Source organism: Typopeltis vanoorti, chromosome 15 (assembly GCF_054136105.1).
Source record: "Typopeltis vanoorti isolate ZY-2024b chromosome 15, IOZ_Tvanoo_1.0, whole genome shotgun sequence".
In the NCBI taxonomy this organism is placed as follows: domain Eukaryota; kingdom Metazoa; phylum Arthropoda; class Arachnida; order Uropygi; family Thelyphonidae; genus Typopeltis; species Typopeltis vanoorti.
In genome coordinates this window covers 61,591,893-61,617,928 of record NC_143563.1, presented here as the reverse complement: position 1 = coordinate 61,617,928, position 26,036 = coordinate 61,591,893, and the positions used below count along the sequence as shown (strand labels likewise).

Sequence of the window (26,036 nt, the reverse complement as noted above, 5' to 3'; positions counted from 1 at the left end):
AGGAAGGCTTAAATGAAAGCTTGTAGCTATCTATCTGTTTCTGAGCGAAGGCATTCCTCTCGAGACTTAAGTCTCGTTAATTCACTCGGGAATAAAAGGTTTCTTGATACAAGAACTCCATCTGCTCTGACATTACGAATCCGAGTGAAAGGATTTTGTGTTTATCTCCGCAGGGCCACCTACTCGGTAAAGAACACTTGACTTATCTCGAACATGTTCTTTTAATGCTTACAAAGATTGAATCGGCACGTCTTGAAAAGATTTTATACAAAACTATCCGTAAAAAGTAAAAACGGTAAGTATGGTAGTTCAGAAATCATTCAACAGATGGCGCTAATAATAGCACAATATTAGTCGAGTATTACTTGTTCTTACTTTTGTATGGAAAGTTTAAGTCATGCGCAGATGTCTTGTAGCCATGTACATTTCTCATTGTTGAGCACGCGAACGTTATTTAATGTTCAAATACAGAAGTGCGGTAATCTCACACCAGAGGTCGGGTTAGACGATTCACTACCATCAGTCGTTAGGGAAGTTTCTATTTTACCTATCTTTTTCTCTCATTTCTTAGAATTTTTTTTCTCACAATTCTTTGGTACTTACAGTTCTTCTTTACCCGAAAGCTATTTACGTAAACTCTATCCTTTTTTTTTTTTTTTTTGTCTATCTTTGGTAATTCGTTTTCTCATCTTACACGCAAGATTCGCATAGGAGAAGAATAACTTGGGTATTTCGAAGGAAAATTACCTTCCGTCTGCAATTTAATGAAGAGGCGTTGCGTCTTGATAGCATATACCACACACACACACACACAAGTATATCGTTGCCAAGGTCTGATTAAGCCAGTGCCAGTTTAAAGTGACAAATAGTCATAAACTACTCCATAGACTCTTTAAGAAGGACCAAATAGATTCCATTTAAATTCCAAAGTTTTTTTAATTAAAAGAAAGAATAGTTCTAGGGCAGTTAATCAGATGTATTAACCCTAATGTCGACCTACTTCTCAAAAAGAATTGTTCATTTCAAAATCCGCACGTTGTCTCGTGTGCTGCCATCTGTCATCCATTAATGTAACTACAACTTTTATTCGATACTGAACGAAAAAAAAAAAGTAAAAAAAAAAAAAAAGAGGTGTCTGCCTCTATTGTGTTAGAAATAGAAGAGAGTCAATGAACCATGGCGAAGAAATGAAGAAAGCTGGCAAAGATGCACATAACGAAGGAAACCGGTTAGAGAATCAATAACACTGGCAGACAAGACAAAGAAAGAAGCTCATAAAGAAACGGAGTCAATAATGTCTTTTCACTGAAACGAAGCAACAGTTTATTTACAAGACTAAGCAAGGAATGCCAGATCGAAGTAAATTTATTACCTAAGAAAGAAAAAAACAGCGTTTCCAGAAACGAAACAAACACTTCTTTGTCTTCCACGTACAGAGACATTCGTTCACCGACAGAGGGCGCGCTGATCAAAGCACGCTTGGAATTTTTGTAAGTGAGAGCAAAAGATGCTGAGAGGCGATAGAAACAATTCTCGACCAAGATAAAAAAAAAAAAGCATAAAAAATAGCAAAAGAAAATTTGGAAAGGTTTGCCTGCAGCAATGTTAAAGAGATGAAGAGTTTTTGTGTTCTGTTGGGAGGGAGGGAAGAAAGTTTCTCAAGAAAAAAAAAAAGATTCTTCAGATAGGAATGTACATACATTTTTTAATAAACTCATATTAACCCATTAGTTCGTGGATTTTCTTTAGCGCAGCATTTCCTGTTAAAATGTAAGTTTTTTTTTTTTTTTTTTTGGCTTTTACCGCAATATTTAGAAACTTGTTTATAGTCCATTTCACCAAAAACACGCCGCGTGAAAGTAAATTCCTGTCACGTGCCAATTGTTCTTAGAAAGTGAGCAGTGAATGAAATCGACAGCACGCGACTATTGGTGCACGATCTGGAGCAGATATGAAATTCCAAACAGAAATGGACAATTTCTTTATTACGCATGCGTCCAAATAGTTTATTGACTTCACAGTAGTTACAAGAAAGAGGAAAAAAAAAACCTTTTTGCATAATAACAAAAAACGGAGATGAGTGGATATTAAAGCGATAATATTACTGGGCTGTAACGATACAAACAGATATTGTGGGGTGTTGGAAAACACTTCGGTTAACAAAAGCAGTTACAAGTGCCAGTGGTGTCATATTTCTATTTTTCTATTCTGGGTTTGGCATTTCTAAAAGTTTAATTTCGCAAATTGCTTCCTGTAGACGCAGTCTTTGTAACTGAGGACTGCTGGGTGGCTTCGTAACGTTGAAAAGCTCGCAGTTGGGCGGGTGTGCGTTTCCAAACATAGTTCCGATGTATGCACATTGTCATTCAGCAGAAGATAAAGTTTTCGAATTATATAAACAAGGCATTCAGACTTTGGAAAAGTCTTGATAGAAAATATTATTAATATTAATTCTTTCTCTCTCTTTCGTTTTTTTTTTCCTTCTATCATTTCTTTCTTTCTTATTCTTTTTGTAGTTACTTTTATGATCTCTCTGGGATCGGGATTTTATTTCTTTTTTTTCTTTTTGTCTGTAATTCCTTCCTTTTTTATTTTTCTCTTTTTTTTTCTTTCTCTTTTTGCAGTTCTTCCTTCTCTCTCTCGTAATCTGTTCGTGAGATGGAACATTATCTTGTGATAATCGTTCGCATGTGTTAACGCAAATGGAAATCCTACCTAGTGTCCCGGATGTCTGCATATGTGTGTGTGTGTGTGTGTGTGTGTGTGTATGGCTTAACCTGTGTTGCGGTGAGAAACTATAGCTAGATAATAACATCCTGTAATTTGAAACCAACGAGATATCGTTATGTGGGATAATTAACTATACAACACCTTCAAAAAATAATTCAATTAATTCTTTTAAAATATCAGGATAAAGTGCTAAAGAGAAAAGCTTTGAACTTTTGATCGAAGTGTGTGATGTGACTTTATCAGTATGGCCTTTAGAAATTTACACGAAATGTGCAGATAACAATCAATCTGTTTCAATTGTTTATTTTTGTTGTTGTTTCTGTGAGGTGTAGTTCAAATTTTTGCCGCCAGTGGGTGCCATCGATTGGTATAGGAAACTGAAACAAAATACTGTAGTAGAGCGATGTGTTGATGTGCCTATTTAGTAAAAGCAAGCCAATAACAGCGTGCTGAAGCAGCAATATTTGAATACCAACGGAAAATATTTGATGAGTTTGGTGTTCTTTTTTTCTCAACGGTAATTCCAAATACTAAAGGTTATTGGACCTACAGAACTCTCTACAGTGAATGAGTTGGGGAGGGAAGGGTTATTTTTCCTGCAGATGTATCAAGTATTTTAAGGGGCAGTTTTTTAGTTAAGGAGTAAGCACCGATTAAAGTCGTTTATTCGTTCTTACGTACAACCCCCCAAGTGCTTTTAGCTCATGTGCCTTTTTCCGGAAGTGACGTCATAATGTGATATCACCACCGCTTTTTTATTTTTTTATGCAACACACCATAAGGATTACTGGTAATTTCCAAAATGTGAGATGTTTTTTTTTTTTTCTTTTTTTTTCTAAGGCGCACATTTCTGGTTGATATTACACACTAAAGAAGCAGTTCTAGATATTTGACCCAGGTGGGTCAAATATCTAGAACTGCCACTTAAAAAAACATCCATCATCTGGTTAGCTAGATTTACTAAGATGAGTAGAAGCTGTCAACCGGATACCGACTACCTAAAAATAGTTTCAGAAAAAAATAAAAATAAAAAACTACGGTACATGTATTAGTGTTCCAATATCTTATGGGAATCCGAATTTGTTTGTTCATTTAGGATCGATGCACATATTTTAGTATGAAGTACAATATACACTATGTTGACATAAGTATCGGAACACTCTCTTTTGGTTTTAGAATTCTGTCCATCCCTAACTTTATATTACGCATCTTCATATTCATTCTTCCTCCATCCTAAACTTCATATTATAAGGCTCAGCGGTAGACAGATACAACTTCATCAGCCATTTTCTGTCTCTGTTGGACAAAGCCCCCGCCCCTCTCCTAAAAATCCTTCATTCATTTCTATCTTGAACTTTTCTATGCCACTAAGTTCCAGCCTTTCTTTCCATCTTTGGGATAACATTCAAACTTTGTATGTGCAATATGGATGTGCAAGATTTCTAAATAATGTAATACTTTTTACGGGTTTTATGGAACGGATCGATGTTTCGTTCAACATTACAAAGACCCTGTTATACCGAATGTGCTATAGTGATACGATTTTGAAAAAAAAAAAAAAAAACTTTAATGCAAACGTCGACTGGCTTATGTAGAGTACTGATTTCAATCCAGTAGAATACTTTGTTGATGAACTGGAACATACTGGTACGGAGACAATGTATCCAACACATGGGATAACGTGGAAGGAAGAATGGTTCAAAATGCCTGTCTCATACTGTCCCAAACTAGTGGAGAATATTTATACGGGGGGGGGTGAAAGTGTGATTATGGCCAAAGGCTAATCGATACGCTATTAGGGTATGTGTAATTTAGGGTTCTTCAGCGAACCCTGAATTATATAGACCCTAATAGCGTATACAATGCTGTCCCAATATTTATTTACACTTTTGCGTGCTTTTATTAGATATTTATGTGAATTGTACTCGCAAAAGGGTATTAACCTATAGCACATCATCAATAGATGGACTAAGAGCTACAATAATTGGGAAGTCGTACTCTAGAAACCAAATATGAAACTTTTTCATGTCATTTCAGGCCACCAGTAAGCAGATAAGCGTGCGATGTACGCTTATCTTATCGATATACCCTTAGAGCATAAATTTATAATCGTTGTATCAAAATATGGAAAAAGGTAGTCCCTTCCATGCTTATTTATGAACACTCAATCTAAAAAAAACATATTTATCAAAATGATTTTGAAGTTTTAAAAACTTACGAGGGGGGAGGTTCTGGACAGTTTTGATAAACACACCTAGAATAAAAATTAATTAATTTTATGACTTCTTATTAACGGGTTTTAAGATATGTTTTTTCTTATGGTTATATCAATTGCTTTAACATTATTTTTGTTGTAGGTGTTTATCAGAACGTTCCAGATTTTCCCCCTCGTAATCTAGGTTTCATAGTGAACCATGCTCGACAATAATTAATCACCCAGAAGATATTTTCGTCTCCATTGCTGATATCAATATTTGTAAGGCATTTTGATAAAGCCTGGAACACCACCCCCCCCAAAAAAAACCATCATCCTGAACATTGTGTATCTTCGTAGGTTATCTACTACAATTAATGATGACTTTTTTAATCTTCCAATTTCGTCAAGAATGGGGGGGGGAAGCTCGCTGTTTTCCTTATCCGCTGGCAGCGACTCCCCCCCCCCCACACACAAATATCCCACCATATTTCCAGTTTTGCAGACAGGCAATACTTTTAACGTATCATTTCTGAAGTGTTTTGAACTGCAAACCAAAGACTGTAACAATATGTATTGGACGCTTAAATGTTGATCCAGTGAGGGGGGGGGGTGAGGGAATCTACTCAGTTTTAATCTTTTTCATACCTGTGAAAAACAAAACAAATATAACAAAGAAAAATGATACTTCCTTTTGTCTTTATTTATTTAAAGAAAACAAAAAGAACTTTATGTCATCTTATATTAGAATTTATCTTGCTTTTAAACCAAGAAGGGATCACCCTCTCCCCCCCCCTCTCTCTCTCTCTTTCCTTCAAGTATCAATAACAACAGATTTCTCGTTACAGATGGCATAAGCATATGCTACCTCTAACTGCCTCAGTATCCGAAAAGCTGGGCTTTCTCTTTCCACTTTAGGCAGTATTTCTCTACTGCTAATACTGTACAAAGCAGAAATCCTCCTCCTATTGTCAATGTACTGTTCCCAGTATATTGTGGAAGTTGCTTCAAGCTTCTATAAACATCTTAGATCCGATTTTTGATTTAAATCACATTTTAGTAACAGAATTTAACAAAGAGATTAGAAAACCATCCATATATATATATATATATATATATATATATATATATATATATATATATATATATATATATATATATATATATATATATATATATATCTTAGAAATGACAACAATAAATACATCACATACAGTCAAATCAATTCTATTAGTAGCGAATGTCCCGGTCTGGCTCTTTAGCAGTACACACACACACAAAAAAAAAAAAACTCCGGAAACACCGAAAAATGATGTCTTCTACGCCTGAAAACCTACTATTTTGTCACAAGATCATTTGAGTGTTGCTCCTTTGGTTGGAGAAATACCTGTGTTTTCGAATCCCTTGTAGAACGTGAAGAATCTAAGTACTTTTCAAATGAAGGTGTGTTTGAAGTGCAAACAAACTCGGGCTTTTCATCTCGCAAAATAGACCAACTAGCCAGAGAATACACTTTTGCGCATGCGTAGCTACTAGGAGAAAGGAAGAGTACAATTACGTTAGCAGTACAAGTCGTACTGCTCAACAGCTGCTACATATCTCCATTTGTTTGTATATATATCCCAGCGATCGGAAGTGATAACAGCTATAAACCACATATTGGACAGGTCATGACCTCAATTCGCCATTCGGGTCCAAATTCTCTGATATATATATATATATATATATATATATATGTGTGTGTGTGTGTGTGTGTAGAAAGTTTTTTTTTACCTTGGGTATAATATATGTTAAAGATACCAAGCTATTTTAAATATAAACCTGGTTTTATTTACTCCATTTCCCAAGTAAGTAAACAGACTAGTCAGTCAAGTTTGCGCTTGCAAGTGTTGCAAGTCTAGCTGATCCTGCACGTAGTGCAAGACCAGGGCAACTCGTGGTAAAGGTAGAATATGCTCTGATCACTATTCTTAATATTTACCCTTAATGCAAAGCACATCTCCTGGAGGAGATGTATGATGTTTTGTATTCAAGGCAAGGGGCCACTACCCAGACTGGTTTCGACCTTTATTGAAGTGAATTTAAGTAAAGACCTCTCTAAAAATTAGGACGATCCCTAGACCACTCCATAGTGGTCGAAAGACCGTCCAACTCAGCGTTGTTCCACTCAGTGACAGGCTCACCCCGTCACTGAGAAGAACTTCTCAGCGTTGGCTCTACCTAGTGGCAGACTAACCCTACCACTAGCCATAATCTCAGCGGTGGCCCTACTCAGAGACAGGCAAAAACCTATTCCCAAGCAGAGCCGTTCAAAGCCAGTCCCCACCAGTTCCGACCCCTATCGAGGTCTCATCAGTGGGAGCCAGGCTAGAAATACTAAGTTTTAAGTAATACAGAGCTTATAAATATCTTACTATTTATATAGATACAAAGCACCTTATGGTAACACAAGTTACCATAAGGTGCTTTGACCTTATTAAATAAAAATATCAGGATGAGAGATAGATGTAGAAAGTTTTTTACCTTGGGTATAATATATGTTAAAGATGCCAGCTATTTTAAATATAAACCTGGTTTTGTTTACTCCATTTCCCAAGTAAGCAAACAGACAAGTAACTTGTGTTGGTAAAATATTTATAAGCTCTGTATTACTTAAAACTTAGTATTTCTTAGTCTGGCTCCCACTGATGAGACCTCAATAAAGGTCGAAACCGGTCTGGGTAGTGGCCCCTTGCCTTTAATACATAGCATCATGCATCCCCTCCAGGAGATGTGCTTTGCATTAAGGGTAAATATTAAGAACAGTGATCAGAGCTTAACCTACCTTTACCACGAGTTGCCTTGGTCTTGTACTACGTACAGGATCAGCTAGACTTGCAACACTTGCAGGCGCAAACTTGACTTTCTTGTCTGTTTGCTTACTTGGGAAATGGATTAAAACCAGGTTTATATTTAAAATAGTTTGGTATCTTTAAGTATATTATACCCAAGGTAAAAAAAAAACTTTCTACATATACGTATATATATATTTCTGTGGTTACTTTCAAGCTCTTTTGTCATTCAAATTCTTTGCGTTATCTGCTCGTAAACAAAAAAAAAAAAAAAAAAAAAAAAGTCGATCGAGACGTGTGTTGATGTATTTCTTCTTGATAGAGTAATGATTTATAAACAAAAGTTGGTCTCACCCATGAAGATCTAATTATCCGAATAGCATCGCAGTGAAGTGTCATTTAATGATCAGCATCTTGTATGGTGGGTTGAATGTTATCGTTTCTCTACCTTTCATAATCGATTTCAAAGTGACGGATAAGTAATCTTCACATTAAGCTCATCAATCAATTTCCTTGCTTATTTCTCTCTTCTCTTTTGGTATCATACAGCTTTAATGTACTTTAATATGTAATTTTCTTGCGCCATCTGGTGCCTAACTATAAAACTTCGTAGTCTTCTTCGAGAGTCTTATGTAAATATTGTTTTGTAATGTATATTACACCACAGATGATTATGTATATTTGGCATTGTTTTTCCACTTTTCTTTCCATTATTTTGTGCTTCATATATTGTAATAGCGAATACAAGTAGAACAGAAAACTGGCAATTTTGTCTGATATGTACAGGAACGGAAGTGCACACTTTCTTTACATGATTTTTTCATAAAATTTATTTTATTTTTCTTAGAAATAATAATGTAACGAAATAACAATATGCTAATTAGAATTCAGAATTTAAAATTTTTCAAAATATTTTCAGAAATTTGAAAAAATGATATATATATAAATAAAATAAAATGATAAGCCTTTTTATGTCACGTTTTGAAACTCAGGGGCTACCCTGAGGGTTCAAAACCCTGTGTCTTCCAAATTCGAGTCATCAGAATTCAAGGAGAACCGGCCTACCAGTCCGGAACACAGAGGGGGGGGGATAGGCGCCAGGGGGGCGTAGTCTCCCTAGTTTAGATATAATATTTGGCACGTGTAATTGAATATTATTTGTATTTTATTTGTTCTGAAATTTCCCATTTTTCTAGAATTTCAAAAATACAGAAACACATGTTTTAACATTTCATATCATACTAATATAATTAAATTTAATACAAGTATCATTACATTTTGCTTATATTTATTTATAAATATAAATTACAAAATTTTCAAAAAAAAAAAAAAAAGGCTGATACGGAACAGAGCAACAATAGCTACATTACATATACGGTAAAGCAATTTAAACAAACATTTTTATTATAATCTTTATTTTTTATTCCGTAATATAATACAGAAGTAATCCTGTTATTGAACAACGAATTTGTTTGTACTATCTGATCGATATGTCTCATAATGTTGTCTGTGTTGTTGTTGTTGTTGTTCAGTCTAGGAATTTCAAAATGAAGTGTTTACTGGTTTAGCTATAAAAACAATCTTAATGTAAACTGATACTGGAGAAAATAGATGTTTTATTTTCTGAAAAATTTATATATTATCTCCTTCCCCCCCCCCCACCTATTTCTAATCTATTCTCTTGTGCTGTTGTTTTTGCACTTTTTTCTCGCAACCAATTTGTTTCACATTGTTCCGCTAGAGGTCGTACTACCGACTCCAGTATGATTGATGAGTATATATTGAAGTCTGTGACCACATTTTCCCTATTCATTCCCTTAGTTTATGGCTGTCAGTAGCCGAGTTTTTTTTTTTCACTTGTGGCATCCTTTCTCCTTTCGTTACTATGGTAACGACATCACTTTCAATCTACTCCGATACATATATAAATATTAATAGATTTGTTCATTCTCTTCCGGAATAGGACATATTTGTTATTATATATGTTAGCTTATGATAAAGAAAACAGAAATGAGTTTTTTTATTGCCCACAGTAAAATTACGAATAACAATTATTTGGGTAGACTCCTGTCGGTGGTTGTTCGAACTAATGCACGAATTTTGACGAGCTGTGATTTTATTTTATAGCAAATATTAAATGCAGAATCGGCCCAAAGAGCATCGTATATTAATGACTCAACTATAAAGCGATTTGTTGCTGCGATGATGATGGAAGCAGCAGAGAAGCTTTCGTGTTATTATTAATGGGTGCATTTCCAATGTTTCTGTCATTAAAGTTTGCACAAAGCCACTGCTGAGTGTGATGGTAATGTAACAGGATAACAAATATCCTCAAACTAAATGACTAAGGCTCAATAAAATAACGATGGCCAAGTTAATTAGGTAAACCTTCCATGTTATGACGCAGCCAAAGCAGGTAGCTAGTTGGAGGTAATTCGATCTCTTGCAATCTTTGAACAGCGTCCGGAAATGTCACAGGTTACGGAAAATATGACTGCTAACGAGCCCTTGGACGCGTATTTTGATCATTAATCTCTCTACAACAAGAATGGGGCGGTAGAATTCCAAAAAAGAGGTCCGAATAATCGGGGCCAAAAACAAGAAACGAAGAAGAAAAAAAAAAAAATAGTAATTCTACTTCACTTTCATTTTCTCAATTCGTACTTGCAAGGTTACGAGAGTTCCGTTAGGGGGCGCTACTATCAACTCAAATCAGAAGGGTTACCAATGACCAATTAAACGTCAATTCGGTATTACAAAAATTACATTTAGCGATATTCTTGGATCCTTCAAAATAATAATCTGTAATTATTCTAAGCATATATGATAAATGCTGAACAGACGATAGTTCAATGTTAACAAAAGCAGCATTCATGTGACATAATCGTCTTTTTTGTTTGTTTGTGGCAGTAAGTAGATTGTTACATAGACAGGCTAGTTTGGAAATGTTCCGTGATGATACAGTTGAAGATTATGTCAAGTCCAATTACTAATGGAAGAATATCCAGAATTTGTAGGACAGGGAGTTTTTTTTTTTTTTTTTTTGGCTGCATCCATCCGAGAAAGAAGTAACAATTCTGTCGCTATAATAAGTTTCTTTATGGGATAACGTTAACCTAATAATACATTATTAGTTTTTCGAACCCGGGATGTCGAGAAAACTAAATCTCACTCCAATAATTTTTTTTTTTCTAATTTTATATAAATTGACTTCAGGCTCTGCCCGCTTCATATTGCATACTAATATTTTACTGCGACTTACTTCATTTTATTACTATTATTATTATTATTTTTTTTTTTTTTTTACCAAGTGCTAGTTGGCTTGTAGAATTTGGAGAGGAATACCAATCAACAAACAAATAGATATTCATCATTATTCGTGAGATTTGAAATATACGCTACCCAGTAAAAAGCCAAGTTGATGTCTATTTATGAATATTATTATTATTAGTCACCTCCAGGGAGTCCAAAGACTCATCTAGGGAGGGCACCTGCTCTACAACTCGGGTTTCTACCACTCACAATCCACCAACTGACCGCAATTACACCAACGCCATCTACCACTAACCACTAGTATTTCCACAGACAATCAGAAACATCCATGTCCACAGCGGGACTCGAACTCGCAGCCTTTTGGGGGAGAGCGGATACGCTAACCACTCGACCAACCCAGGCTGGCATAACAAAAAAAGTTACGACAAGAATGTGATTATGAAATGGGTGTCGGAATTCGTGAGCGAAAAGCAGAACTCCCCCAAGTAATTATGGAATCCTTAGCCAGCTATTCTCAACACTTTGATACTTCTGTTTTTCTTAATTTAGTTATCCTTAGACTGATTTATCTGTCTAAGGATAACTCTGAATCTGAACCTCAAAACCTGAGCTCCTTCTACCTCAATTTGAAATTGGCTCAGTCTCATTTGATAAAGATCGTACTAAAAGCAATTCACCTACAATGGGATTCAAATCTCTAAACACGAAACATATCGACGGGATCGTGACGAAGTTTCTCTTGTTTAGGTAACTATTGACATAACAGGAGGTATTGTGTTGGATTTTTTTTTTTTTTTTTTGTGCCAAAGTACTAGCGAGAAGATGTTGCCATACAAAACAAAACCTGTTTCAAGAATTAAACACACATCCGTCTGTTTTTTTTTGTTTTTTTTACATTTAGCAACTTTAGTTTCGCATTCGAATTAAAATGACTACGAAATTAAAAAATTACTGGCAAGCGAATTTTTTATTGAATTAAAATCACCTGATTAAATGTATTTGCAGTTAGTTGTAACAGAGAGAGAGAGAGAGAGAGAGAGAATTACGGAAGAAAAGGACGTGTAAAAAAGAAAATCAAACTATTTGCGTTAAACGAGGCTCTCAAAAATGGATTCTAATGAGAGAAAAACACTCGATTTTCCTGCAATTAATTTTTGAATATTACCATTTGACTCAGTGAACAATGCAAGAGCCAATTAGCTCGCTATTATTGCATTTGGATAATTAGCAGCGAACGTGTAGAAGAAAGTTAGGGTGGGGTGAAGTTTGGTAGGAGACGGAACTTATCAGCAACGCTAGCAAGCATTCCAGTTCCGATTTTCCGAGTATAATCGTTACACTAACGACACGAAAGTAATCATTAGAAGGGGAGAGGGGAAGAAAAAATATGTAATATTTGCGTGGAGGTAACTTCCTGGAGGAAGTTAAAGGCGTGCAGAACTCAGACATGTAATCGTAATAAGGTTGTCTGCCCAGGAAAGTGATGACAAATGCCGAAGCACGAAAACTATCATAGATGAGTACGTCTTCCTACGATACTAGCTCCCTCTGTTGTCGAATGTCACACTCTTTTTTATACCACATCCTGGGGAAAAAATCCACTCCTACCAAGACGGTAGCGCCCCCCTGGCGTCGAATGTTGACATTTGCTGATCCTGCATTTTAGAGAAACTAGTTTCACTACAACGCTGACACACTAGCTCCCTCTGGTGTCGATTTTTGAGAGGTATCGCAGACCATTATAGCATCTATCTGTACGGTGCTTGATCACGTTTTTTTTTTCTTGTTTTTCTTTTTCCTCCATTAAAACCTATTCAAAACTCTCCACCCTCGCCTTCTTGCGTAACCTTTTTTTCATCTATGTTTGTTCCGAAGATGTTTGTTTGAGCGTACTTGACATTTTGCAGCCCAGGAAACTTCTATGGTGATCTATGAGTGTAAGAAAGAGACAGATAACGTTAGCTTGTTATTGGTTACGTTAAGAACTTGGATGGATGAGAGCTGAAAAATAGCGGTTGGGGTTTTAAGAGTGTAAGTGCTACGTTGAAACAGTGTCTGGCATTGAGCCAACACTTCCATTGCTAACTTCTCTCTTTCGCGAGCGTACTTAGTGCAAACAAAAAGGCCATTTTTACCACTTCCAGTGCAAAGTTGCCGCATGCGGAGAAAAAGGGTCATAAAGAAGAAAAAAGGGGCAATCCTTCGTACGGAATTCGAATGTCGTAATTGACAGTAGTATGCATCTTTCACCACCACCTACATTTACAGCCTAACATCACAAAATACTGTTTCAATAGACTCGCTCCGATGATGGTGTTCACATATTCCTTAATATTTATATAAATCGGTTGGAAAGCGAAAGATGATTGCGCCGCCCTAGAGTGCTACAGTAGAACTATTACACCTGTGAAATGCAAAAGAGAGGTTGGCTTGCTGAAGTACACACTTAAGGTATTTTAATTAAGCAGTGCGAAAATCTCTCAGTTTGTGTACGGATTGTTCTATTTTAAAGCCACTGTCATCTAGTGGTGAAACAACGAACTATCTCTTTTTCTACTATTAAATATTTATCTGTATGAATACTAGATGTAAATTGTCAAGGACGGAAAGTAAGAGCGCCATCTATTGGTGAGTCGCTGAACCATCGTAATTTAGGTGAAAAAAGAAGATAAGCAGATAAATGGCTAAATGGATATTTTATGTATTTATTTATTTAATTGTTTTTTTAAAAACTCATACAGACATAATCGGTTTGAGATGGATTGCCAAAGCAGAAGTATTTTGTCTATTAATAGATTGTGGTCTTCAGGCCCGTTCACGTATTTTGTGGGATGAAACTGAATGAGCCTTGCTAACTTTCTTTCGACTAAAAAATAAAAATAAATAAATAAATAACAGCTCTTAAAAAGGCTCTGAATCCTAAAATAACTCCAATGAAACAATAGCTTATGCTAAACTAACAGCTTAGTGAGTATCCAGCTAGATGAGAATAGATTAAAAAAAGTTCTGTGCTTTTTTTAAAAAAAATATTTTCTTTTGACAATCACGCTTTCTTAAATTCAGTTTTTCTATACTATTGTTTGTTTAATTATACTTTTTTAAATGAGCATTTTTCTCATTTGATCCATAAGACAAATTCCCGTTCACTTATAAACGGATGCACTGTCTACAGGTTTTACAACTGTTGTGGATGGATGTCAAATAATAATAATAAAAAAATTACGGTCTTTAGTCCATTTGATGTTTTTATTCTTGAAATTTGCTTGAAGATTTTATTCACAATAAATGTGACAGTAAAAGTAATCAAATTAGTCAGTTTCCTAAATTTCAACTTCAATTCAGACGCAAGAAATCAACACAGCTTTCCTAAGAAAAACTGACAAACGAAAATAAATAAAAATGTTAATTTCAGTATCCATAGCACATTTGGTTAATGATCTATTCTTTCATTTATTGGTTTAAACTTTCATCCGCGTGAGGGCGCAAAAAGCAACGTGTCAAGCATCACTTAAATGGAGAGATTAGTAATTCTGGCATATGACAACTTGCTGTATTTCATTTCCCCCTCCCCCCTGATGAGTTCCACTGTAAAAACAATGATTGATGGCACTTTTATTGATTTTACCTCCGATTTGTTCAAACTATTGACACGATTTTTAAACTCAATGCTAAAATAAATATGATTAACGCGATATATGAAGTTAGGGGAGTGGATAATAAATAAAGATTCCCAATAGGGGGGAAAAGTCTTTTTTTCCCTCACCGTGAGGGGGAAAAAGCCCTTTCCCCCCACACTATTGAATTTTACGCAATCTATCGGATGACTATTATTATCATTAAGGAAATGTGTCTATCACATGTTACTTGTCTGGAAAGAAAGAGAGATGAAAATACGCATAATATTGTGCATGTGTGTGTGTGTGTGTGTGTGTGTGTGTTATTATATTATATATAAAATAAGATTTTAATTTTTTTTTATAATTCCAGTTATAGCCGTTAGATGACAGCACCTAACCTTTGTACCGAATATGGCTGTTCCATTCACGCTATTTGAAATCAAGAGCCATGAACGTAATCCCTAGCAAAAGTGATGGTATGCCGCAAGACCAACGCTGCCATCACATCCAAGATTTCAATGTTTCTGTGCCGTTCGATAACAGTTTTATCGGTTTTTCTAGATACTAGGAAAACTTCTTTCTCCTATGCACTGCTTCCTTGTTACAACTTGTCTCCATCTGTCATTTCTTGATGCTTTCAACTTCATTTTTTACCTCCTCTTGTCTTCATTCTTTTCAATTGTCTGCCTCTGGTATCCCACGAACAATGTCGATATCTACTCTGCTACCCATATTGATTTATTACTTACTTGTTGATTATAGTGCAGCCTATATGCAAAGTGAAACAATAATAACTTAGTAGATAACTTTCAGTTGAAAATAATAATGAAAAAGTATCTAAAATTCAAAACTGGTTGCGAAATAAAGAAACTTTGAAGCAGACAATGTATTCATTTCAACCATCAAGTTTTTTTTTTTGTCTGCTATTTGTTTATTTCATTATAAATGAATACATTTAAACAGAAGAACAGACGATTCTTCACAACAAATCAAGACACGATTTACTGAAAATGTGTATTTCAAATCCGAAAAATCATTTGCGAAAAAAAAAAAAAAAAAAACAGACTGTTAACAATGTCAATTTCAAAATACGTTAATTATAGAATAAAATATTTGTATATTTCAGCATGTGTTTTGCAAATGACATCCAACAATTAGAGTAGGTACTTGTGACGTCATAAAGTCAAATGGAAAACGATGATGCATTGAAAGACTGCTAAATATTGCACCAGAAAGAAAATTACTACACGCGAATCTGTATGTGGTGGTTTTGACTATTGTAAAATGTTGTTTTAATAGAAAATTGAATATAAAAATGCGTACTGCGGCATTCGTGATGTACACTATTTTGTACTGTGCTGTTTCTTTTCTGTATATTGAATCAGCATTAAGGATCAGGCCAGGTGAATATGGTAAGTGAAAAGTAAATGGTTTCGATTTCTTCGTTCTATCACGCATTATTTTTGATTAGTTTAAATATATATTTTTTTTCGTGGAAAGATTATTTTTGTTAACTTGTTGAAATCAATATTATCATTTCAGAATATCTGAAAGAAGCTGAAGAGTTGCCCCAATTATCATTTTATGAGAGGTTTTGTCTTTGGATTACTGGCAAACGAGATCAAAATGTCCCCGATTGTGATTACAGGTGGGCGTACAGCTGGCCACTTAACAACATCCTTACACTTCAGGAGACGTCTTCTATTGAAGATTTCTTCAACCAAACAACTTGGAAATATATTGACTGCGGGTTCCTAACCGATCCTGCCACATTGTTTGCTACGTACGTCTTATTTTTCCTGGAGTACTCTTGCCTGATAACTTTATTCTCAAACACAATGGCCTGGATTATAACAAGACTGAAAACCGAATGGAAGATTACAAGTGAGATCTCTCTCTCTCTCTCTCTCGCGCACACACACACACACACACACACACACACACACACACACACACACACACACACACACACACACACACACACACACACACACACACACACACACACACACACACACACACACACACACACACACACTAGCGTGCATTCTCGAACTTGGGTTTCCGCAGTATTTGATTCTTAGCTCACTCAAAGTACAAATGTCTATAGACGAAATTCATTGTGGGAAATTCACATTAAAATATTTATTTTTTTACAGTACAGGGTGTTTCAAAAAGAATGACCCGATTTCATCTAATTATATTTAATAATAAAATGTGGACAGTTACAAAAAAAATTACGAAGTATGAAGTAAGGCCTAAAGTTTCACTCACCACAATTACAAATGCTCAATGTGCCCTCCACCTCAATGTGCGTGGTTGCAGAGATATACAATTTTCAAATCGAGACATTCTTTTTTGAAACACCCTGCATATACCAGATAATGGTTTAATGACAGGACTTTCACTACGACGATGTATTTCATCTTTGGCCTTCTAATATGACAGTTCAGTCATGATCGTTATATTTTAAATTTCAAGCACAGTTTCAATTCTCTCTTTCATTACTAATATTACCTATCTGAAGTATCGCATCTAATAACGAGGGACTTTTTCTAGCCCTTTTCAACAAAAAATGAAACAAACCGGTCTCGGGCGGAGGTGGAAATTTTTTTTTATTACGAAATTCACTTTTTCTTACCGAAAATAGAAAAACCGACTACCCAACACGAAAACAAATGCATTTATATGCTTCATAAATAGATTCATTACTGCTGAAATTTGAATGACACTATACTTGAATGCAATATTTTATTGTTATCATTTTTGTTTATTTATTTATTTTTTTGATTCTTCATAGGATGGCTTCGAAGTGTGTTGGAGACAGTTTGTTGCATTACAGTAGGTGTTGTTCCTCCAATGTTTGCAGCTGACATAGTCGTGTTATCCATGTGGCATAGTGGACTGGACTTGATCACGAGCGTCATCGTTATGAAAGAAATTGAAAATGTTCTGGGTGATAAATGGTTATTCGTTCTTATGACATTAAGGATCGTCTTAACCAAATCCGTGTTATTATTCTGGAGAAAATGATGGAATCTTATGAGTTCCGTTTAATAAATTTTCTTATCACAGACTATCTTGAAGAAATCCAGGTGATCAGAACTGTATTAGAATTTTATTAGAAAATTAGAATCTTAAATTTCGAAGGCTTTGTTCGCTTTACAAGAATCGTAAATAAATTAAATCTGCTTGACAGTGCTCAGCCCAGAGTTCGTCTCAATTATGCATTATACACATTTTAATTAAAATATTTATTGTTCATTTTTTAATTAAAATTTTATTTTTAGATGCCCGTGTAACTCTGTAGAAACAGCATTTACTTCCATAGTGCTACACTATCCAAAAGAAAGCACTTTATAGGTTCGATTCTAGTTGCTTGACTTGAAGAACTTTTTCTAAGCCTTTCTTCGGCTCCACCCCAAGATAGACTATCTTGGGGTGAAGCCGAAGTTTTCTCTTTTCTGGCACAGACAAATCATTTCCTTCAGAGAAACTCCGTTTTTTTTTTTTTACTCTGCACCTCAGAATAATTCAACTGCAGAACTCGCATTATTTCAAACATGATATATACAGTATACTGTATATCTGTTAGGGTGTAGGACCACGAGGTGGCGCACTTATTTGCTGTAATCTCTTCCCCCAAAAGTCATTCATCGATAGTCTCTAGCTCACTATCAGTGATGGCTGAAGGGTAGAGATCAGCTAATCACTTATCTTGAAAGAAAGTTGATTAGGACTAAAGGAGACGTGCAAACCCCCCATTCAGAATAAAAGGAGTAAGATTTATTTTTACATATTTTATTTAATTAAAGCTTTTAAATTAAAAATTCAAAGTTTCAATTTTAAAATTAAAATGAAAATTTTAAAAATACATTTTTTAAATGATTAAATTTTAATTATTTAATTTAAATACGTTTTTATTTCAAACAGTAAATTTCGTTACACTAACACTCCATCAAAATATACTTTACGTGATCGTAACCTTTAATACCGTTTTCTATATAAGCTACAAGAACTCTTCTTTTCTTCGATCAACACATCCCTGTGAAGCGATGGATCACTGAATATAATATTCCGGGTTTGATAATCCTGTTTAGATTGAGAACGTAATGTGCACAACTTTTACACGGTTATACATACGTGTACGAATACGCTATACTCGCCAACGTATCTTAGACATTAAAACTAACGATTCGCTTTTTCGGTCTTTTTTTTTTTTTTTTCCGATTGAGGCTAAGTAAGCCAATCTTGGAATGCAATTGAGATTTTTTCCTTCCGCTAAACTTTAAAAATTGCTGCGAACACACGCAGTTAACAACATAACACATCATTTTCTTTATTCCAACTCGTATTCAATCCATGACTTTGCCAAATCGGTTATCGAATGACATAAAAAACTTTTAATGAGTTGCAGAAACTGTATCTGCTGTCAAATGAATGCAATTAACGTTAATAAAATTGCCAGGAGAACTAAATGACATCGAAAATAATTCAGTCTCTTAGTACTGTTAGACAAGCAGTAAATACGAAAAAAAAAAAAAGTTAGCAGTCTTAATTCTCCGAAATGTCGGTAATTTGTATTTAAAAATAATACTTATATTAATCCTCGTCGTTATATTTTTTATGTGATTTCAAACACAAATTTTTTACAGTTGTTGCATGCAAACTAAAAGCAACTGCAGTGCAGGGGCGAATGCTGGTCTTGCAATTTACGCTTGCTCTTGTTATCATTCAGGGAGTGAGAGGTGTGATTGAAGTCTGATTAGCGGAATAATGAATTACTGGCCATTTAAAACTATATATTTGAAATGTATGTGCATTTAATCATACAAATACAACATTTATTTTACAAATGACATTCTATCTTTTTCAATTGAGCTACTTGAATACAAATCCTACCCTACGGTTCTTCTTTATGAACTGGTCAATAACATCGTCATAAAAAGTTGGTTGTGACTTAATTTTCCCAAGCAACACGCACACTTGTAAAGGCTGCTGAAGCTCACTGGCTAGAGCTACGTTGACTGCGTATGGCTTGTGTTTAAGCAACAGAGTGAGACGACGTGAAATGGCTATGCGCGCGCATGAAATCACAGTACTGCTGCGAGGGCCTGGAAGCTCCCACAACCGAGCAAGCATCGGCCTTCGATACACAACGCAAAGCACAATTATTGCCGCGCAAGCTTAAGACGTCTTCTGTCTACAAAAATAAAAGCCAAAATGGAATGCTTATAAATGCATGCATTTATTAACAAATAAATATTACTTCTTTCTCAAGTAATGAGCTTGCGCAGCAAGCATAGCAAGCACGGAGAATTCGCCACTGCTGCAGTGTAATACTATTCACATTTTGCAATCACAAAGAAGAAGAAGGAAAAGATCTTGGGTACCTTCTATTGTGGATCATTTTGCTAAGATGCACAAAGTTCTGTAGGACACAGGAAACGGTTTCCATTCAGTGATATCAGAGATGATTTCGGGAATCATAACTTATCATTTGGACAGAAAATGGATTGTTCTAGTAGTAGGCACAATGGCTTGTTATATCTGTAATTCGTCGGCTGTGTTATTGTTATATCCTTACTTTTATAAAATGTTATATCGTAAATCGTAAATTCAATCCTATTATACATTAACTTACTGTCTCTAGAATCTATCCTTTTGCTTACTCAAAACTTTGTACAATCAAAGTCCTACCGGCTACTCTATTGTTATGTCGCTATCTCTCTATATTATATCTTATTCTACCTCTATAATAACTCTCCTTCTAATCTATTGTCGTGCTCCTAAAATACTAATTCAGATTTATTTCCTCTTCGGATATTGGCAAAATTTATATTTCGCTGCGCCAGCCAATATCCTATAACAGAAGAGACTCTTGTTCAGGGAAATGATTCAAAACCTAAAAGGATGCACATAATAATTTATCTCACGCTAGCGCTGTGCAGATTCAGTTAGCAGTCGTAGACCGAATCTCACTTAAACAATTATATCTAAATTCCTTCCCGCCAAAAGGTTCAATTTCATAAGTGGTGGTTTGAATTCGTAATCAGGCATAACTCAGATATAAAGGTACAAAACATGTTTATTGGAAAACACAAAATATTTACAGTTATGTAAGTTTAAATACTCAATGGATCAAAATTCACTCTAAGTTAAGGGTAATACTAAAGCGCAATGAATCAGAGCAAATTAAATCCTTCAATTATGAAAGGATTAGGTTTAAGCATACTACTACTACTATATAACTCCTTTCGCAAATTACTCACAGAATACTTATTGAACACTTTCATTAATACTCTATCAATGATTACCTTAATTCTAAATTTTATCTAAGCAAGTCTAGCCATTCACAAATCACTGCCTATTTAACAACTCTTCTTTGCTCCACAAGGGCTTAATTAATTCAGTCATATTCTCGCTAAAAGTTCTCTACTAGTGTCCTTTAGTTACAACACACACAAATTTCCTTTTCTTCTAAACAAATTTTAACATAGAACGAAAACTCTTACATTACTGAATCTTCTCAGATTTCATGCCGCCATCTCATGTAGGTCTGGATTACCGTACTGCATATTCTTCGGCTGTCTATGCGCCTGGCGATGTATTACGCTTTTCCTTCTACTCGTTTCCGACTGCTGCGTGCTGTCTACCGCTCCGCAGGAAACTTTCTCCAATGGGACATTCTGCTAGGGCTCGATTCCACATGGGCCGTCCTATCGCGATCAGCTCCGCTCGAAAATCTTCAAGCATTCTCAAGAAAAGAACCTGCCGTCCGTCATTACCGTAGCCGACCCACGCTCTCTCTCTCTCACGAATCCTCCGACAAACTCCCCCCTTAAACTCGAATCCGGCACTCGAAGATCAAAAGGTCAAAGAGCCCCCTAAAACGGCGTGCTTCGTCTTTTATTCGTCCTATTCGGGCGCCCTCTATTCAATGCGGTTTTCACCCACGAACCCCATCGTTCATGCCCCTTGGGTGATCCTACACTCTCGCTAACCTGTCCGGTTACATTATTCTAGGTAGGCGCTCTGACGTCATATTTCCGCGTAGGTATAGCCTTCATCGCTACGCTCGACTCGTACCGATTATACGCGATTATTCCGGATTACTATTATAAACCTTTCTCAGAATTTTGTAAAAGGTACTAGACAGCTTACTTGGGAATTACAAATAACCTAACAATGACTCTCACTATATCGCACACATGGACTATACATTATCACAAAACATAAAACAACACTTTATAATTATTAGCTGATGTGCAGATATCCCTTAATTAGTAGTAGTTTGTCATGTTAAATCCTGAATAAAGAATTTACTTGTAAAGCCTGCATTCAGGATCTAACAGGCTGCAGCAAAGATAATTAAAAAAAATAAATAAAAAAATCAGCTAACGCCTTTTTATTCCCGTATGCAGGGAGTAGGCGAGGCCATTTAGCCCTATCTAACTTTTGGAGACTGAGTGGGCAGTTCAATCTCCACTGGTATCAATCAGAGATAGATGGCCCAAGGCTATCAGTAATTAAGCGGTACACAGTGAAGAGAGACGGCTCAAATGTGCCGCCATCTCGTGGTCCCTAACCCTAACAGAATATTTAATGTCTGAAATAATGTGGGTTCTACGGTCGATTTTCTTGAGTTTACGGGACGAAAAACCCGCTTGCCCGTGCCAGAGATCGACTAACTCGGGAACCGGTTGAAAAAAAGCTTAGAAAAATTTCTTCTAGTCGCCGACTAGACTCGAAACCAAGTCTTCCTTCGTGCGGCCAAGCGCCATGGTGTGCAAACGCCTCATCCACCGAGCTACACAGGCTCTCAAAGATAATTATAATAATTTATTATTATAAACCTAAGAAGGACTTGTGCACATTTCAAGCTAAAGAATATAAGAAAAGAAAAGACAATTTTACGGTACTTGAAAAATAACTTAATGCTATTTTGACTTAAAGATGTAGCTTTTTTTTTTTTTTTTTTTTTTAATGCCTGTGAGTCAGTCTGCATAGCAACATGCTTACATTAGTAAAGGGATCACAAAAATGTTTCTACCGTATTAATGACAACAATTGCCTGTCGTCTGACGAAATGTGTTAGGACATAAAATTCTATCCCCCCCCCCCTTTCCATTATAGTAACTGCACAGGCGACTGTCGAGCGAAACTGGCATAGCCGCTGGATTAACGATAAATAGAAAGAGGCTTTATAAGATGGATTATAGTGGCTTGCAACTGCTTCCAAGCTGTGGCTTCCGTTTACCAATTCCATGTAAAGGTGTGAGGGATAAAAAAAAACAGTCTCCTCGCTCTTCGCATCCGATCGATGTATTTGGGTATGATGTTGCCTTTGGAGCTTTTTTTTTTTCCTTTTCGAGTAGAGCTCTTTTGTTCAGTTTATCGAGTTATGACTAATAGGGCTATTCAAGGGCTTAGGCTACGGATTGAGAAGAATGAAACTGTGAACACGTGGTATTTAATAATATTGTACGCAATTCCAGTTCCTTCTCATTTTGCTTGTGCTCAAATCCCGCAAGCCAAATCCGGCTCGCGAATACTTTTATAACCCTGAAAAATTTCGCAATGAATTTTAAATATATTAAAGATAAAAATGAAATCAGAACATGACGTCATAAAGCTATAATCTAATAGGTTATTATTATTATTATTACATCCAAGTTTTGTTTAAAAAATAATGTCCATATATTTATTGATATTCACGTACTTTGATCGGTCTCTTGTTATAAACTGAGAAAGAACAAGTTTTTTTGCCTTTTTAAATCTGATATAAAGCAAAGCATAAATCACAAATCTGTCCACCCAACGTAAGGAATAATTAACCTTATTGATACAGCAAAACAATACTATCTGAAGTGGGTGCGTAATTTGAACTGGCATTATCACCTCCTTCGATGCTAGATGAGGTCGTGTCAGTACGCTATCTGTTACAAAAAGGAAATATTTCTTTGGTGAAGGAGTGATTTTTATTTGCTTTGTTTTCGACCATGTATGAAACGAGAACGCCTCTGGTTGCAACCTAGAATACCGATAAGGGAGTCTCACAAAGGAAAAAAAAAAAAAAAAAAAAATCGGTGAATGAATATTTATTAAAAAGCCAACTTTCGGAAGCATAAGCGTCATCGAAAATGGGATATTCGTGGTTGGAACTCGGCTACTCGCTAATAAAATGCATCGATTGGGATGTGAGTCCTTATGACATCATAAAAACGTTCATAACTTCTCTCTTGGCAAACTTTTTCTTAATATTTATGATCGCCAAGATATTAGGCTGTGTGATCAATGGGTTAGATCCACGAGGAACAATCCAAGGTGAGTTATTATTATTATTATTATTATTTTATGTTATATATATATATAGGGACGGTTCGTGCATAGGCACTGCGGAACTGCAACACCCCCAATTTTTCTCGATATATAAATATATTTATTAATTTATTTATATTTGCTTGTAATATTTAATTTTATCATCAACAATCCTATACAATTCTCTTATTTTGTATTAAAAATAATAAAAATCCATCTTGTAGCACTTAGGAAGGCGAAGGGCGCTAGCAGCACTGTGCTTACCACAGTGTCATATTGTTACGCGCTCAAGCATATGCACGTCATAGTGAAATGCGAGCTATTAGCGTAATGCGGCACTGTCCGTCGCGCAGTTCCACTGTTGTTTATATCCAGTTTGTGCCAGTAGTAGAGTGTTCGTATGCTTACCGTGTTTACTCCGTCTCTTTAAATATTTGGACATTACAATTAAAGACATAACATGTGTTCTAGCTTTTATTTGACAACATTATTGGGGTTATGATAATGGATTTTATTTTAAGTGATTTTGAATTATACTAAACTGTATAATTTTATCGATAATAAACATTATTTTTTCATGTTTAATTTCTTTTTTAATTTTTACCATCATTTTGATATTTTATCCAAACACGCGTACACACTGTACTTACAGTGTGTATGTATTTTTTGAAAGTTGCAGCATCCCCACGATTTCAAGTCACGAGCCGCCACTATATATATATATACAGGGTGTTCGGGATAAATTTGACATATTTATAATTAATTATATTTTTCCGTAAGTTACATGTATTAACACACACTTCTCTTCATTTAAAAGTTTGGACCCTTCTTCATTCATATACAAGATGTCAGAAAGGATGGATAGCTGGAACCCACCTGAATCATGGAAGAGAATAACTTGTATCATGATGATTCGTGCCCGCCATCAAAATAAGGATATTACGACTGCTGCCCAATGCTCCCTGAATACAGTAAAAACAATCAGGCATGAACTAGAGACTTGCAATGGTGACTACGAGGATGTAGCAAGAAGAAAGATCCCTAGCAGACGATCTGATTGCGTTCGTACAGCAGAATTCCTCGCAAATCTGCAGGAACAGGTGTTGAAGAACCCTGGCATTGGAATTCGGGCTTTGTTCGTGGAGTTGCTAACTGTAGTCAAGCCCTGGATAACAAGGGTAGCCAATGGTAGGCCGTATGTATGGCAGCAGGATTCGGCCCCTTGCCACACCTCTGGGAAAAGTCAAAAATGGTTGTCTGAAAATTTCTACGACTTCACCAGTCCAAATGTTTGGCCTCCAAACTCCCCAGACCTTAACCCCATGGATTATTTTGTATGGGGCGCAGTTGAAAAAGACACCAATCGCACTTCCAGTAATACAAAAGCCCAGTTAATGGATAAAATTAAAACAGTTTTTGCGGCCCTTCCCAGGGAGACTGTAGCATCAGCTTGTTCGAGGTTCCGAAGCAGAATTGAAGCTGTGATCGATGCTAATGGTGGTTATTTTGAGTAAATCTTGTTGATAGTATTGTAATTAACTCTGCCTGTAATGTTTTTTTGTCAATTCATTAAATTTAATAGATACAAAGAAGATTTTCTTTTTCCTTACGAAACTGTCAAATTTATCCCGAACACCCTGTATATATCATAATCATCATCATCTCATCTTCCTTTTCCCTCTCTTACCTTGCGGTGTCGAGGGTTTATTAATCATCGGACCTCAAACCATTCACAGGATATAGTATGATCAGCCCAACACCCCGGTGTCCTTGGGGATGTCCATAATGTTGAGTTCTCAAGGCCGGTTTGCCTGCTTTGCGGGATGAAAAATCCCAGAATAAACTGGGGAGAAAAACCCTGCTGTCCACGCCTAAGACCGGCTAATTTGGCTATGGCTGAGGAAGATCCATCAGCTCCTCACGTCAGTTAACGGACATCCCCAAGGACACGATTTTCTCGTCCATTTAACGAGTCGCATGTTTGCAGCCATTAGAAATATGAGGCAAATGATGGTCCTAAGTCTGTAAGACTGTGTCCGGGTGAAATGCCTGCGAAAAGAAAACTGACGG

At 35.9% G+C, this 26,036-nt stretch overlaps 1 long non-coding RNA gene across 2 annotated transcripts in view; it reads left to right on the top strand.

The window, feature by feature from the left end:
- The window catches only part of LOC150098800 (uncharacterized), a 51,217-nt gene extending 33,422 nt beyond the window's left edge, over positions 1-17,795 (top strand). For both annotated transcript variants that reach the window (XR_016549548.1, XR_016549549.1), the window contains exons 2-3: positions 16,188-16,529; positions 17,446-17,795. This is a non-coding gene — a long non-coding RNA (uncharacterized LOC150098800). The remainder of the gene's footprint in view (positions 1-16,187; positions 16,530-17,445) is intronic.
- The last annotated feature ends 8,241 nt before the right edge of the window (positions 17,796-26,036 follow it).